General features: G+C 40.0%; 1 protein-coding gene across 3 annotated transcripts in view; it reads right to left on the bottom strand.

The window, feature by feature from the left end:
• The window catches only part of NRG3 (neuregulin 3), a 1,286,298-nt gene that overhangs the window by 702,762 nt on the left and 571,713 nt on the right, over positions 1–11,823 (bottom strand). The window lies entirely within an intron of this gene.

The raw sequence follows: 11,823 nt of genomic DNA, 5'->3' as shown, positions 1-11,823 counted from the left end.
TCAGCAAACCCGAGGTCACAAAATTCTTAAATAATTCAAGGTATACAAAGTTGTTTCTCATGTATTAGTTAACTTTTAAATCCTAAAATATATGTCGAGGTTCAGGTTTTTACATTTTACAGATGGGAAAACTGAGGCCTTGAGAGCTGGCATAGTGTGCCCAAAGTCCTATTGTTGATAGGAAGTGAACTTAGAAAGCAGGTCTTACAGAGGACAGTCCATGTCCCTTTCTGCCATTACCCCTCCATTTCTAAATAAGCAAAAGCAAGCACTTTTCAAAGAATTCTGCACCCTCTTAAGTGTTTTCAGTTCTAGAAACATCCCCATGGGCAAGAACCATATGAAAGCTTAGAGGATGCTATTTTTCTTTTCAAACTATCTTTATTTTATATCAAAAGCTCATGTTTTAAATCATGTGCATTAAAATAGATGTCATTCAGGAAAAATGTTTAAATTTCAAGATTCAGAAGTGGTTTTGCAATATGTATGCCCTTTTCAAGCTGAAGAGGAAGAGTGACATATAATCTATAAATTAGAGTGGAATTTTGTTAATTCTAATGAAAATCTGGAAGAGCTGTTGCCAATTAATGAATCTTGCAAATAATTAAATGACATAAAATGTTGGCTAAAGGGCAGTTTTTCTGAATTGGGGAGGACTGCGTACTTTTTGCTGCTGGAGACAGAATGCTGATGACAATCTGGAGCTATTCCGAAAGGAAAAAAAAAATGTAAAAGGATTTACAAGGTCTGAGTGACGGGATGCTCAAATGAGTATAGTTTTCACTCAGAAAACAGGGCCAATATTTCATCATTAAGTCAATGTTTTTACGAGGTCTCATGGAGGCTGATCTGGAAATAATTACCTAGCATGAAGGCATCCTCATGTTGTCATGTGTTTCAGACAACACGATGATGTGTTAGGCCTTTCTATGGCTGTATTACTTATTTTTGACCTCAACCTGGGAAAATTATTTTCATCAGAGATCACACAGGTCTCTTTACATTGCAATAATAACTATGGACAACATTTACCTTGAGTCAGCTACCTTTCTAAAAATAGTTAAAAACTCAATAGTTGAGGTACAGTTCAACTGACATTTCTGTCAAAAATCAAAAGCAAAAAGGAGAGAGAAGATCTCAGAGGAAACAGCTTGGGACCAACTCCGATAAACACAGGGATCAATTTTTAGTGTAATGATCTCTTGTACATGCACTAACACATATGAACATAGACGTATTTGGACTTTATTCTGAATGCCAAACAATGACTAACGGTTTTATTGATTTCTTTTAAAATATAGGGAGAAGAGGATATGTATAATAAGCTTCAGGTTACCAATGTCAAAAGAAGTTTTCACTACACAATTCACTGGCTGTCCATGGAGAGATGACAAGAGATATAAATGAGTGAAAAATGTTCACATGGTAAATAGGACTTAAAGTGCCAAGATCATAAGATCTGGCCTGTGTAGAAGCACCTAGGTGGTACCTGTGGGGCCTGCTGGAGCAACAGCTGGATAGACAGACAAGCAAACAAAAATCACCTCTTCAGTTAGAAAAGGAGAAAATCTGGTTTTCCCCTCAAAGTCAACCTCCTTCTGATTACTAACTAAGCACAGCTTTGGATACAACTGAATTTTCTTTTTGGCCTTGAATTCCAGAAAACTCACGGCTGAATATTTTGATTAATAGAAGTAATATCTTATTTGGGAAATAACAACTGCCAGCATCTTTATTTCTATGACTGTTTATCTTTAATTTAATGTATACCCTCTCAATTGCTTCTTTGAAATAGATATACAATACACTCATGAATACCCAATGAGAATCTAAGAGGCAGATTTATAGGCAAAATACCTATAATTGGAAGATTTCAGATGCTCTTTCACTAAAGATTTTCCTTAAAAATGTCAACATAAGTATATATTATCATAATTTAATAATGAAGTTTCACCATAGAAACCTAATTTTAATTAATTTCTGATGGGCCTCAATTATCAGGTGAGTTTTTAAAAAAATCGTTGCATATAAACTTTTTTTAAAAATTACTGAAGAAAGCCAATAAATAAATATAACCTCATCCCACTAACTTCCAGGCTCTTTCACTCATATTTTTATTTTTCGTGACTTTAAATGGAATCTGATATCTACTTTTCCAAACTTGATGCCAAAGAAAAACTTTATAAACCTTAAGAAAATCAGGTTGAATTATCTAAAGGCAAATATCGAAGGCACTTTAATTCAAATAGAACAGAAATATGAACATCAAATAATTCAAATAACTTCTTTTTGAGGATAGGTAAGATTTAGGGCTCTAGGTATTCTGAGATCAAAACCTTCAGGGCCCCTATTATTAGACCTTTTACAAATAAGAAAATGAACACCCTGAAAGCAGATCAATAAACTACTCAAAGTGTCCTATATTCAGGTGACCCTCGTGGAAGAGAAGGGAGTGAAAGCACTGTATGATCTGTACGAGACGTAGAACCAGGGCACAATCAATATGTTACGTTGTCCCATGATCTTATTTCATCCCGCGTGGAATCTGTGCACACTTCCCTCTACCTAGAAGATATATATACATACACATACATATATATATATATATGGAATATGCTATCTATTTATATTATGTATACAATATAACTTATAGTACATACATGTGCATATGTATACACATTCTTATGCATGTATGTGTAAAATTTTTCCAGTCTTCTAGGTCTAGCTTACATTTCACCTCTGTCTGAGAATCATCCTGATTTACCCATTTGAAATTACTCATAGATATTTTCCTTTCCAGGAAACACTTGCGGGCAGAGACGGTGGCAGAAGTCCTATCCGCCTCGGTCTGAGAGAGTGTAGCAATTAGTACCTGGTCTCAGTCGCCCTTGCACCCTTCTCATTTCCCCTACTAAGCCAAATTGCTTAAACCCAAGGAAGAGATAGCACAGGGTGGGCAGTCGCACTAGGAACTTTGAACCAAATAATAGTGTGATCTTTTCTCCAATAAGAATCAATCTCATGTGCTTGGCCCAGTTATTTAACCCCTTAGCCCTGGCTGTTCTAAGTGTGGTCCTTGGGCCGGCAGCATCTGTGTCATCTGAAGCTTGTTAGAAATAGAGAACCTCAGGTCTCACCCAAACTTAGTGAATCTGAAGCTGCATTTTAACATGATCAGTGGTTGATTTGTATGTAGATTAAATTTTGAGAAGTACCATTCTCAGGCTCTCAGGAACCTTCCATTTTCTCACCTATAAAATTCAGATAACAGTAGCTAACTTCCAGGGATGTTGGGAGGATAACGTATAAATTGAGTGCTTATCCAAGTACCTGAAACATGGTGTGTGCTTGATAAATGTTAGCTCTCTTAGTTTTTATTACCTACATGGCCAACGGTGCTATTTATTATTATTACATAGTTTTATCATTTAAATTCTCTGAACTGAATCTCTAAAATTGGGATAATTACATATGACATCCATACTTTGCTTTCTTTTTCTAAGGATTAAATCATTTAATATTTGTAAACTATCAAACATAGTGTTTGTTCACTGTTAGTCTTCTCCCAACCATCCCTACTTAAGGATAGACATCGATTTAAAGCCTCTTTGTACATCCATTGTGCCTGTCAGAGAGCAGGGATTTGTTGAATGGCACAGAAATACATCGGGGTGTTTTAGATGCTTCCATAATCTCCCACAGGTAGACATAAATTTCCAAGTGCTAAATTACACAGAGGAGACAATTAGCAAAGGCCTATGTGCAAATAGCAATTTATGATGACTTTTCATTGATGCTGCTTTAGCTTATAGATACCCCCAGTCTCAACCCCCTGCTGTGTTTGAACTGCATGTTTGTGTACCCCAAAATTAATACGTTGAAACCCTCATCTCCAATATTAAGGGAATGGAGCTTTGGGGAGGTAATTAGGTCATGGGGGTGGAGCCTCTTAGTGTCCTTTTAAGGAGAGGAAGAGAGTTAGACTTCTCTTTCTGGCATGTGAGAACACAACCAGATGTCAGCAGTCTGCAACCCAGAAGAGGCCTTCACCAGAATACAACCATGCTGACACCAATCTCAGACTTTCAGTCTCCACAGCTGTGAGAATATATAAATACACAAATGCATAAATGCATAAATGAATAAATAAATAAATTTCTATTGTTTATAAACCACCCAGTCCATGATACTCTGTTTTAGCAGCCCAGACCAAGAGACTTGCCCATTGATACTCCTAGCATGGAAAATAAAAAAGTTTCTTTTGCTGAATTTTAAAATAGCTAAATTTCTCTCTAACATTTTAAGAAAAGCATTTTATATTATACTTGTATTTATTTATATATGCCCTATGTTTGAGTTGGTATAAATCCCCTCTATTTGGTATGTCGAGAAAAAGCAAAAAAAAGGATCATCCTATTATTCTGTTGCTCAATACAGCCATGGTTGTTTCAACCTTTTATTTTTATTGCTTGCTTATTAGGTGAATATACATTTTCAAATAAATATATTTGTTAATGATCATGATTCTCATTTAACTAAAAAAGAAGCATCTATCCCAGAGAGTGAGATGAATAGCTGTGCTGAGAATAAAAGGGATCCACAAACAGTCAGCAGTGTCAAAATTAACTACCACTTGTCAGTCTCAGGAATTGTAGCAGCAGTTGTTTAAACAGATTTCAATGGCAATCTTGCATTAAACCCTTTAGAAATGCTCCACGCGATTGGTGTATCCTGCTTCCTTCTGTACCAAAGGGGTGGACGAGAAACTTGTAGTGGGAGGAACACCTTCGCTGAGTCAGAAAATCAGCTCAAGCACATTCCTTCTGCCTTGTTTCCGCAGTATCATGGCAGGTCCTGGTGCCCAGGAGTGATCGCCAGCAGGACTTACTGGTGCTGCCTGTGGACTTTTTCCCTTCTCTATATTATTTACTCAAACTCCACCCTCCCTTAGTTTGCAGTAAAAATGCACATTTCTTGAGCCTTTTGGAAATGGCCTTTACCTTGTCCTGTTTCTGAAGCACATGTTAAATAAAATGTTGGTTAGATCATTTACTACGCTTAAATTCATCTAGGGGGGGAAAGGACTTCTTGATCTCTTACTGATTTCCCAGTCTGCCCCCTCCACCTCCCAACGCACATACACAAAGGCAGGATTGCTAGCAGATCCCGAGTGGAACTGTTGTTTGATCTGGGCCCACTTGTTCAAAGTAGCTAGGCCCCCTTGGAAACACCTTTTAAAACTTGAGAGAAGCTACACTGACCCAATAAAAGGCACTGAAAATGAGCCTCAGCTTTTCAGGACCTTCTCTAGATTTTAATCATTTTCCCCTCATTGCAAAACCTCTTTCCTTCTCCTGCTGTCTACAGCTGACTTCCCATTGGCTCAGATTTTATTTCTCTCTCCAGGCCCAGCTCTTTCACAAGGTGGCTGCTGCTGGGTCTGGTCTTGGCTTTCCCACCTCCCCTGGTTCTGTTGGTTCTGAGGCCCAACGCCGCCCCAGCCAGTGCTGTGGGTCTAGCCCAACCCCTGGGTGTCTGCTTGCCCAGGGCACCCTGCCTGCTGCACAGATTAAACGCCATTGCCTAGAGAGGAGTTGCAAAGCGAATTTAGCCCAGGGACTGACAAGTCAGAACCCGGCTCCTCTTGCTACACACACTGTAAGTGCTCAAAGACAGACTGACCTTGGGGAGGAGGATAACAGCAGCCTCCTCCAAGGCCTGCAGCAGAAGGTCTTCCTTGACCTTTCCTTGCCCTCTCTCAGGAGGCAACTGGTATTTGCCTTTTACTCTCTGGGATAAGATGGCTCTCATTAAATGTCTGAAAGGTAGTTTGGAGGAGGCATCGGCTGCTCTCTTTCTTTGTAAAGAGGGATGTTATCTATATTAAAAAGAAAAATATTGGTTTAGCCTCCCTACCACACATTTCCTGGGAGACTGTGGTATTTTGCCCTTTTGCATTACAAAGTGTCCTTGTAAAAAATGAGGTAACAAATTCATTTTTGACAGGCATTTAAAACCCTGGCATTTAGAAGCTGGCCAGTGGCTTTTGCATTGACTCCAGATTATAAATGTCTAAAAGATACTGAATAGGATAAGCAGAAACTGTCATGAGCGAATATTGTCCCGATGACACATACTCAGATTACTTCTTCCTAATTGGCCTACTGTCTTTAATTTTATTTCTTGTTTAGAGGAAGCAAGACTCTGGGGCTATGTGCTTCCTATGAAATGCAAATGTTTTCTTTCATTACAACAGAATTTTGTTTTCTAAGGAATACATTTCGTTTTCTAAATAAGGATTCGACTTCAAGATGACCCACGTAATTTGGGAGCACCTTTTTCTTCCCAGCATACTGAACCCCGCACGCAGTGTGGCAAACCAGATTAAATAGCATTAAAACGTTCAGGCTGTGCAGGCAACAGTCTTAAGAGTCTAGACATGGGCAGGAACAGAAGAGACACCCCGCCGAAAGTAAGCAGGCAAGGGCAGGTCATCTCCTACCAGGAGGAGCAAAGACCATCTGGAAACACTCAGGGGACACCAAGTGGAGCAACTGGGGGAGAAGGGTGGCAGACACAGCAGGAAGACACAGGGGTGATACGAGAGACAGTGCTTCTCTGTCTTTGGAGACTCACAGAGAGACAAGAATGGGGCAAGTTTAGGGGCTTGTGATTAGTCCAGCAGGGAGTACAGATTCTAAGGATTAATAGCAAATTCTCCAAGTGACTATACCCAGCATCCACAAAGCATCCCTGATACATTAATAGGAACAAAGAAACCTTAGAAATCCATGGTTTAAGCACACACACACACACACACACACACACACACACACACAAATATGGTCAGTCCTTGCTTTGCATGGTTTTAACACGCATGAATTTCTGCTACCACTCTTTAGTTAAATAACATCAGTCTCCCAACAGCACAGTCCAAATTTAAGTTACCCCAGCACATTAACTGTTAGTAACTACACAAACTATAAACTTCCCTGCTAGTTCTTCAGTCCACAAATCACTATGTAAGTGACAGATAGACTTCCTGACCAATGACCAACCACATCACTTCTTTCAGAGTCTGTCAGTGATGGGTCACTGAGCGTAGGTTAGTTCATCAGCAGACAGCAAGATGTGTAGCTGTGTAGCTGTGTTGCCTCTTTCTCTTCCAGTGATAAACCCACTGAAAAATGAATAATAGAGAAAGGGAATTGGTCAATAAAAATAAAAGGGCAACCAAGAAAGAGTAATACAGCTGGAGTGAAATTTGAATTGAATGTAAATGAAATTATAGGAGCAATATCTAACCATGGGAACACTGACACTTCTGTCATTTGAGAGACCTAATTACACAGCTAAAGGAACTCAGTGAAGGCAAAGTTATGGGCATAAATATGGAAAGTGGTTATCCTGGGTGGAGCTGGAGCCCATTCTTCAAAGGGAAGTATCACAAGAATGGAAAAACAAGCACCACATGTACTCACCATCAAATTGGTATTAACTGATGAACACAAATGTGCACAAATGGGAAGTAACATTCCTAGGGTGTCGGCAGGTAGGAAGGGCGAAGAGTGGATGGGTAAATTCACACCTAAAGGATGCGGTGCTGGCTGTCTGCAGGATGGGCACACTTGTAGCTCTGACTTGGGTGGTGCAAAGGCCAATTTATGTAAACAAAGCATTTGTAGCCCCATAATACTCTGAAATAAAAAACTAAAATAAAAAATATATGGAAAGTGGTTGTGACAAAAAGGATGAAAATGCTCAAAAGAAGCGAGGCCAGCAAAAATATCTTCACATTAAGAAAATTCTTGGGGGTATTTCACACCACTGAAAACTCAAAGAATAACATGTTGGAAACTCATCCAGTCTTTGGAAGGAGTATGGCAATTTGCTCAGGCATAGAAAAGTCCTCCATATTGTATATTACATGACTAGAAGAACAAGGTGAGCCCTGTTGAAACCAATCCTGATAAGATTTTAACACAGAAACAAAATACTTAAATTCCATTCGTTATAAGCTAACATTGCACCAATTCGGCTTTCATTGGTCATTGTTACAACCCTGACCTACCGTGAAAAGCAATGACTGACTGAATAAATGGAGGGATGGATGACGAATGCATAGGTAATGGATGATGGATGGATAGAAGATAGGCAGATAAATAACAGATACTGTTATATTGTCCATAATTTATTTTAAAATACTTCATCCTAGATGAGGTAAACTATCCGTCCATATTACTGATTCTGGCCTCACGCAAATTGGATAAATGCATGATCCCAGCTGTGAGTACCTGACATACGGACAGTCTTCTGTGGGAGGGTCCTGTTTCCAGATTCCAATTAAGCGAGCAGAATCCTGCCCTAAGAATGTTGTCATGCTGCAATGTGCTTGGTGGAGTGCCTAAAACAATTGGTTGTATCATTTTCTTTATGCTTACTTGCTGGTAAATGTTAGTATATATGTGCATCAGTTAACTATTACCACAATAATGTGCAACAAACAGGCTTGATGTTTCTGTGACCTACAACGTATTTCCCCTTGTTTAGGGAACTGTGGGCTAGTAGAGTTTCAGCTCTTCCTGCACTTATGGGCTATACTTTGGGGTCTCCTTTTGCTGAGAGGACAGCAGCTACCTGGAATGTGTTCTCCTCATGGCAGTCACAGGAGCTAAGAAAGCAATTCCAACCTCACGAGCGCATTTCAAGCCTCTGCTTCCAATTATCTGCAAAATTAGCACTGATCAATGCAAGTTGTACATCTGAACCCCACATCAAAAGGTAGAGAAGTACACCAACTATGAAGCCATGGCAAGGTTAAGGTTATACTTGTAACTATACTCCTACTGGGAGGGAATAGTTGGGACCAATAATTTACTGTATTGCAGCATGGGAGAGTTCAAGCTAAGATTTACCTCCATTGTTACATGGCACCTGGCAGCAGCAAGGTTGTGGGAGGGGAGACCTCAGGCCCTCACTCGCCACTATAAAGGCTACTGGTAACAGTCAAAATAACCCGTTATACATTGACTTCTAGGTCAGTTTGCAACAAATGGCTTGAGTACTTCAATTCTAAAAATAGATATTTTCTATATTTCTCTAATGGTCTTTATAAAAGTATTGCTGGCGTGGTAATTAAATAAAAAGAAAAGTTTGGCTGGGTGTTTTAGCCAAGTGCCAGTTCAGAAGGTCTGATGCCTCTCCCTGGCTCTGCGCACCCAGTCGTGTTTGAAAAACACGTAACAGAGAAGAGAGGAGGGGTGCAAAGAAGAGCTCATTCCATAAATGTCTCACTGTCCCAGACTGTGGATGTCTCACCCCTTAGATGGGAACCAGGCCCACAGGGAGTTTGCATCCTGATTTGTTCCCCCCGTGTCTGCCCGGTATTCTCCCAGGCTAATGCATGAGGGGGCTCTGCTGTGGCAGCCTGTCTGTGGAGGGGGGTAGGCAAGTCCCGGGCCTCGTGGGTGTCTGCTCGTCAAGGCCTGCTTTGTAAATGTGCTCCTGCATCTGTTCCTTAGAGGATTGAGAGCATGCCAAACAGGGTGTGACATGAGAGAGGAAGAGAAGCCCCCTCACGCTTAGCTGAAGAGGAAATGCTCTGTTTGGGCTTCCTGTTGGCTCTCTGTGCCTGCCAGCACGTTAGAGAAATAGCACAGTGCCACAAAGGGGGACTTGGGCTAAAAGAGGGAACTGAAGACAAGGCAAACTGAGTAGCCATTCAAATCTATACACTGCGTGAGAATTTCTATGGAGGTGCAATTTCGAAATAGGATAAAGGTATGGAGAGGTGATGACTGAGTGATTACTTGGCACGCACATGGAAGAACCTCTGACCCCACAAAATACCCTTTGCAAACGAGAAAGGAGTAAAAGTAATTCCAGATATAAACTATCACAGAGCAGGCAGATATATAAGCAGCAAAATTTAAAGTGTACTCCTAACATGGAGGTTAGCTTATTGGTAACCATTTCATTCTTCCTTTGATAAGCACTTAGGGGAACTGACCAGGTGCCCACATCTATGCCAGGAGCAGAGGTGTAGTGACCTCACATCTGCTGCTCCTCTACGTCCTACTCTTGGCGACAGGAGTGAGTCCAACAGCTGACTTGCTTGTGTTCCCAGTGACGTGGTTATTCTGGTTTACCTCTCCAGGTTGCACTTGCATTCTTGAGGGACTAGATGAACACAGGTTCAGACATATCTATACTTCCTTTTCCTCAGCATGCCAGATTTCTAACTCCTTTACAGTATTTTTCCTCCACTTTGAGAGATCATTCCCTCCTCGCAAAGACTTCCTTTACACCCTTTTCAGAACCCTCTTCCTTTCTGACATCAGCCCACGTCAATCAGTCATGTTTGACACAGGAACAGGCTGAATGCTAACTGTATGCAGAGTTCTTCTTCCCGGACCTCACACAGGTTAGAAGATGTACCTGCCTCTTGGGTCTTGGGAGGTGAGATGAGAAGTCAGAGTCACACGGTATCCTAATCTCAGCATCATCCAATTAAGAGTCCTGTCTCACTGCTATTTCATTTTCTTTCCTTCTTAGGGGACTTCCAGGAAGACATTACTTAGGGAAGCTGCACAATATACCCATGCTACTGATAGCTATGCCTTTGTTCTTAGTGTCGATACTCTCAATTGTCACGGGGTCCAGTGGGGTTCCATGACACAAGTTTGAAACTGTAGATAAGCTCTACTTGAAAAGTGAGAGCATTTCACCTACATTCCATTTTAACCCATTCCTGCAGAAAAGCGAGCTTCTCATGTTGTCAAATAATTACCTCCAGACATTCCTCAACGAACAACTTTCTTAATCTTGCAGATCACAGAAATGGCCATAACTGTCACTAAAATCATATAAAGCCTGTAAAAAAAGAAATAGAACCACACCCTGAGCAATATGGGATTTGAACAAACACTGCAGCCTGCAGATAACACTTCTTGCAGTCTGGAGACCATTCAGCAGAGCTTTTCTTTTTCCTGGTTAGATCAATATCACACTGATACATGTTCTGCCAGCCAAGCTATAATACTGCATTCTTCCAAGTCTCAGTAATATAAAGTGATTTAATGCTTTCAGCTTGAAAGATATTGCAACGAACACTGTGATTTATAAAACAAATGGGCTATTGTCCTAAATAAGTTTAAAATTATATAGACCTGAGGAAATAGAGTTAACTAAAGTTGTAATGCTCTGAGCCTATTTTCTGCTTAGCAATTTATACAGACACATAAGCAATTCAACTAGGAAAATGCAACAGAAATTTATTGCCAGACTCCTCCATACATAATTTCCTTAACCTAATGTACCTCTTGGCATTTATTAGTACACAAAGTCAACTTCCTACATACCCTTCTTTTATCCAGGCAACTGTCTATATATTACTGGCCCCATAAATCATTGCATCCTAACCACTTGGTCTATCAGAAAAAATATGCTAATTGTAGAGGACAGCATATCCTATATTGAATGCTAGTGGCATTTTGGAATATTATTTCTTGCTTTATCACAGACGTGTGGTAGGAAATAGAAATGATGGGAGCACAGTAAGCCAGAGAAATCTAGGCAATACATTGAAAAGCTGCCATCTCTTATTCTCAGTTCACATTGGTGAAGACAGTGGAGTGTGATAACAGTAGATAGGATATTTTCATTTAATCTTTTAAATGTATTGGCTTAGAAATGTGAGTGGAATTCACATGGTGCAATTCTAATGCTTTTCTAGTTTTGGTTTTGTTTTTTTTTTTTTTGCAAGTGCATGAAAAAGAACTTAACTTTGGCAGTACTATTGATGAGAATTGTTACAACAGAGAG

This window comes from Propithecus coquereli, unplaced genomic scaffold (genome assembly GCF_000956105.1).
Source record: "Propithecus coquereli isolate 6110/MARCELLA unplaced genomic scaffold, Pcoq_1.0 Scaffold109, whole genome shotgun sequence".
Taxonomy (NCBI): domain Eukaryota; kingdom Metazoa; phylum Chordata; class Mammalia; order Primates; family Indriidae; genus Propithecus; species Propithecus coquereli.
Note: the sequence above shows the minus strand (reverse complement) of the source record. Positions and strands in the feature narration are given on the sequence as shown.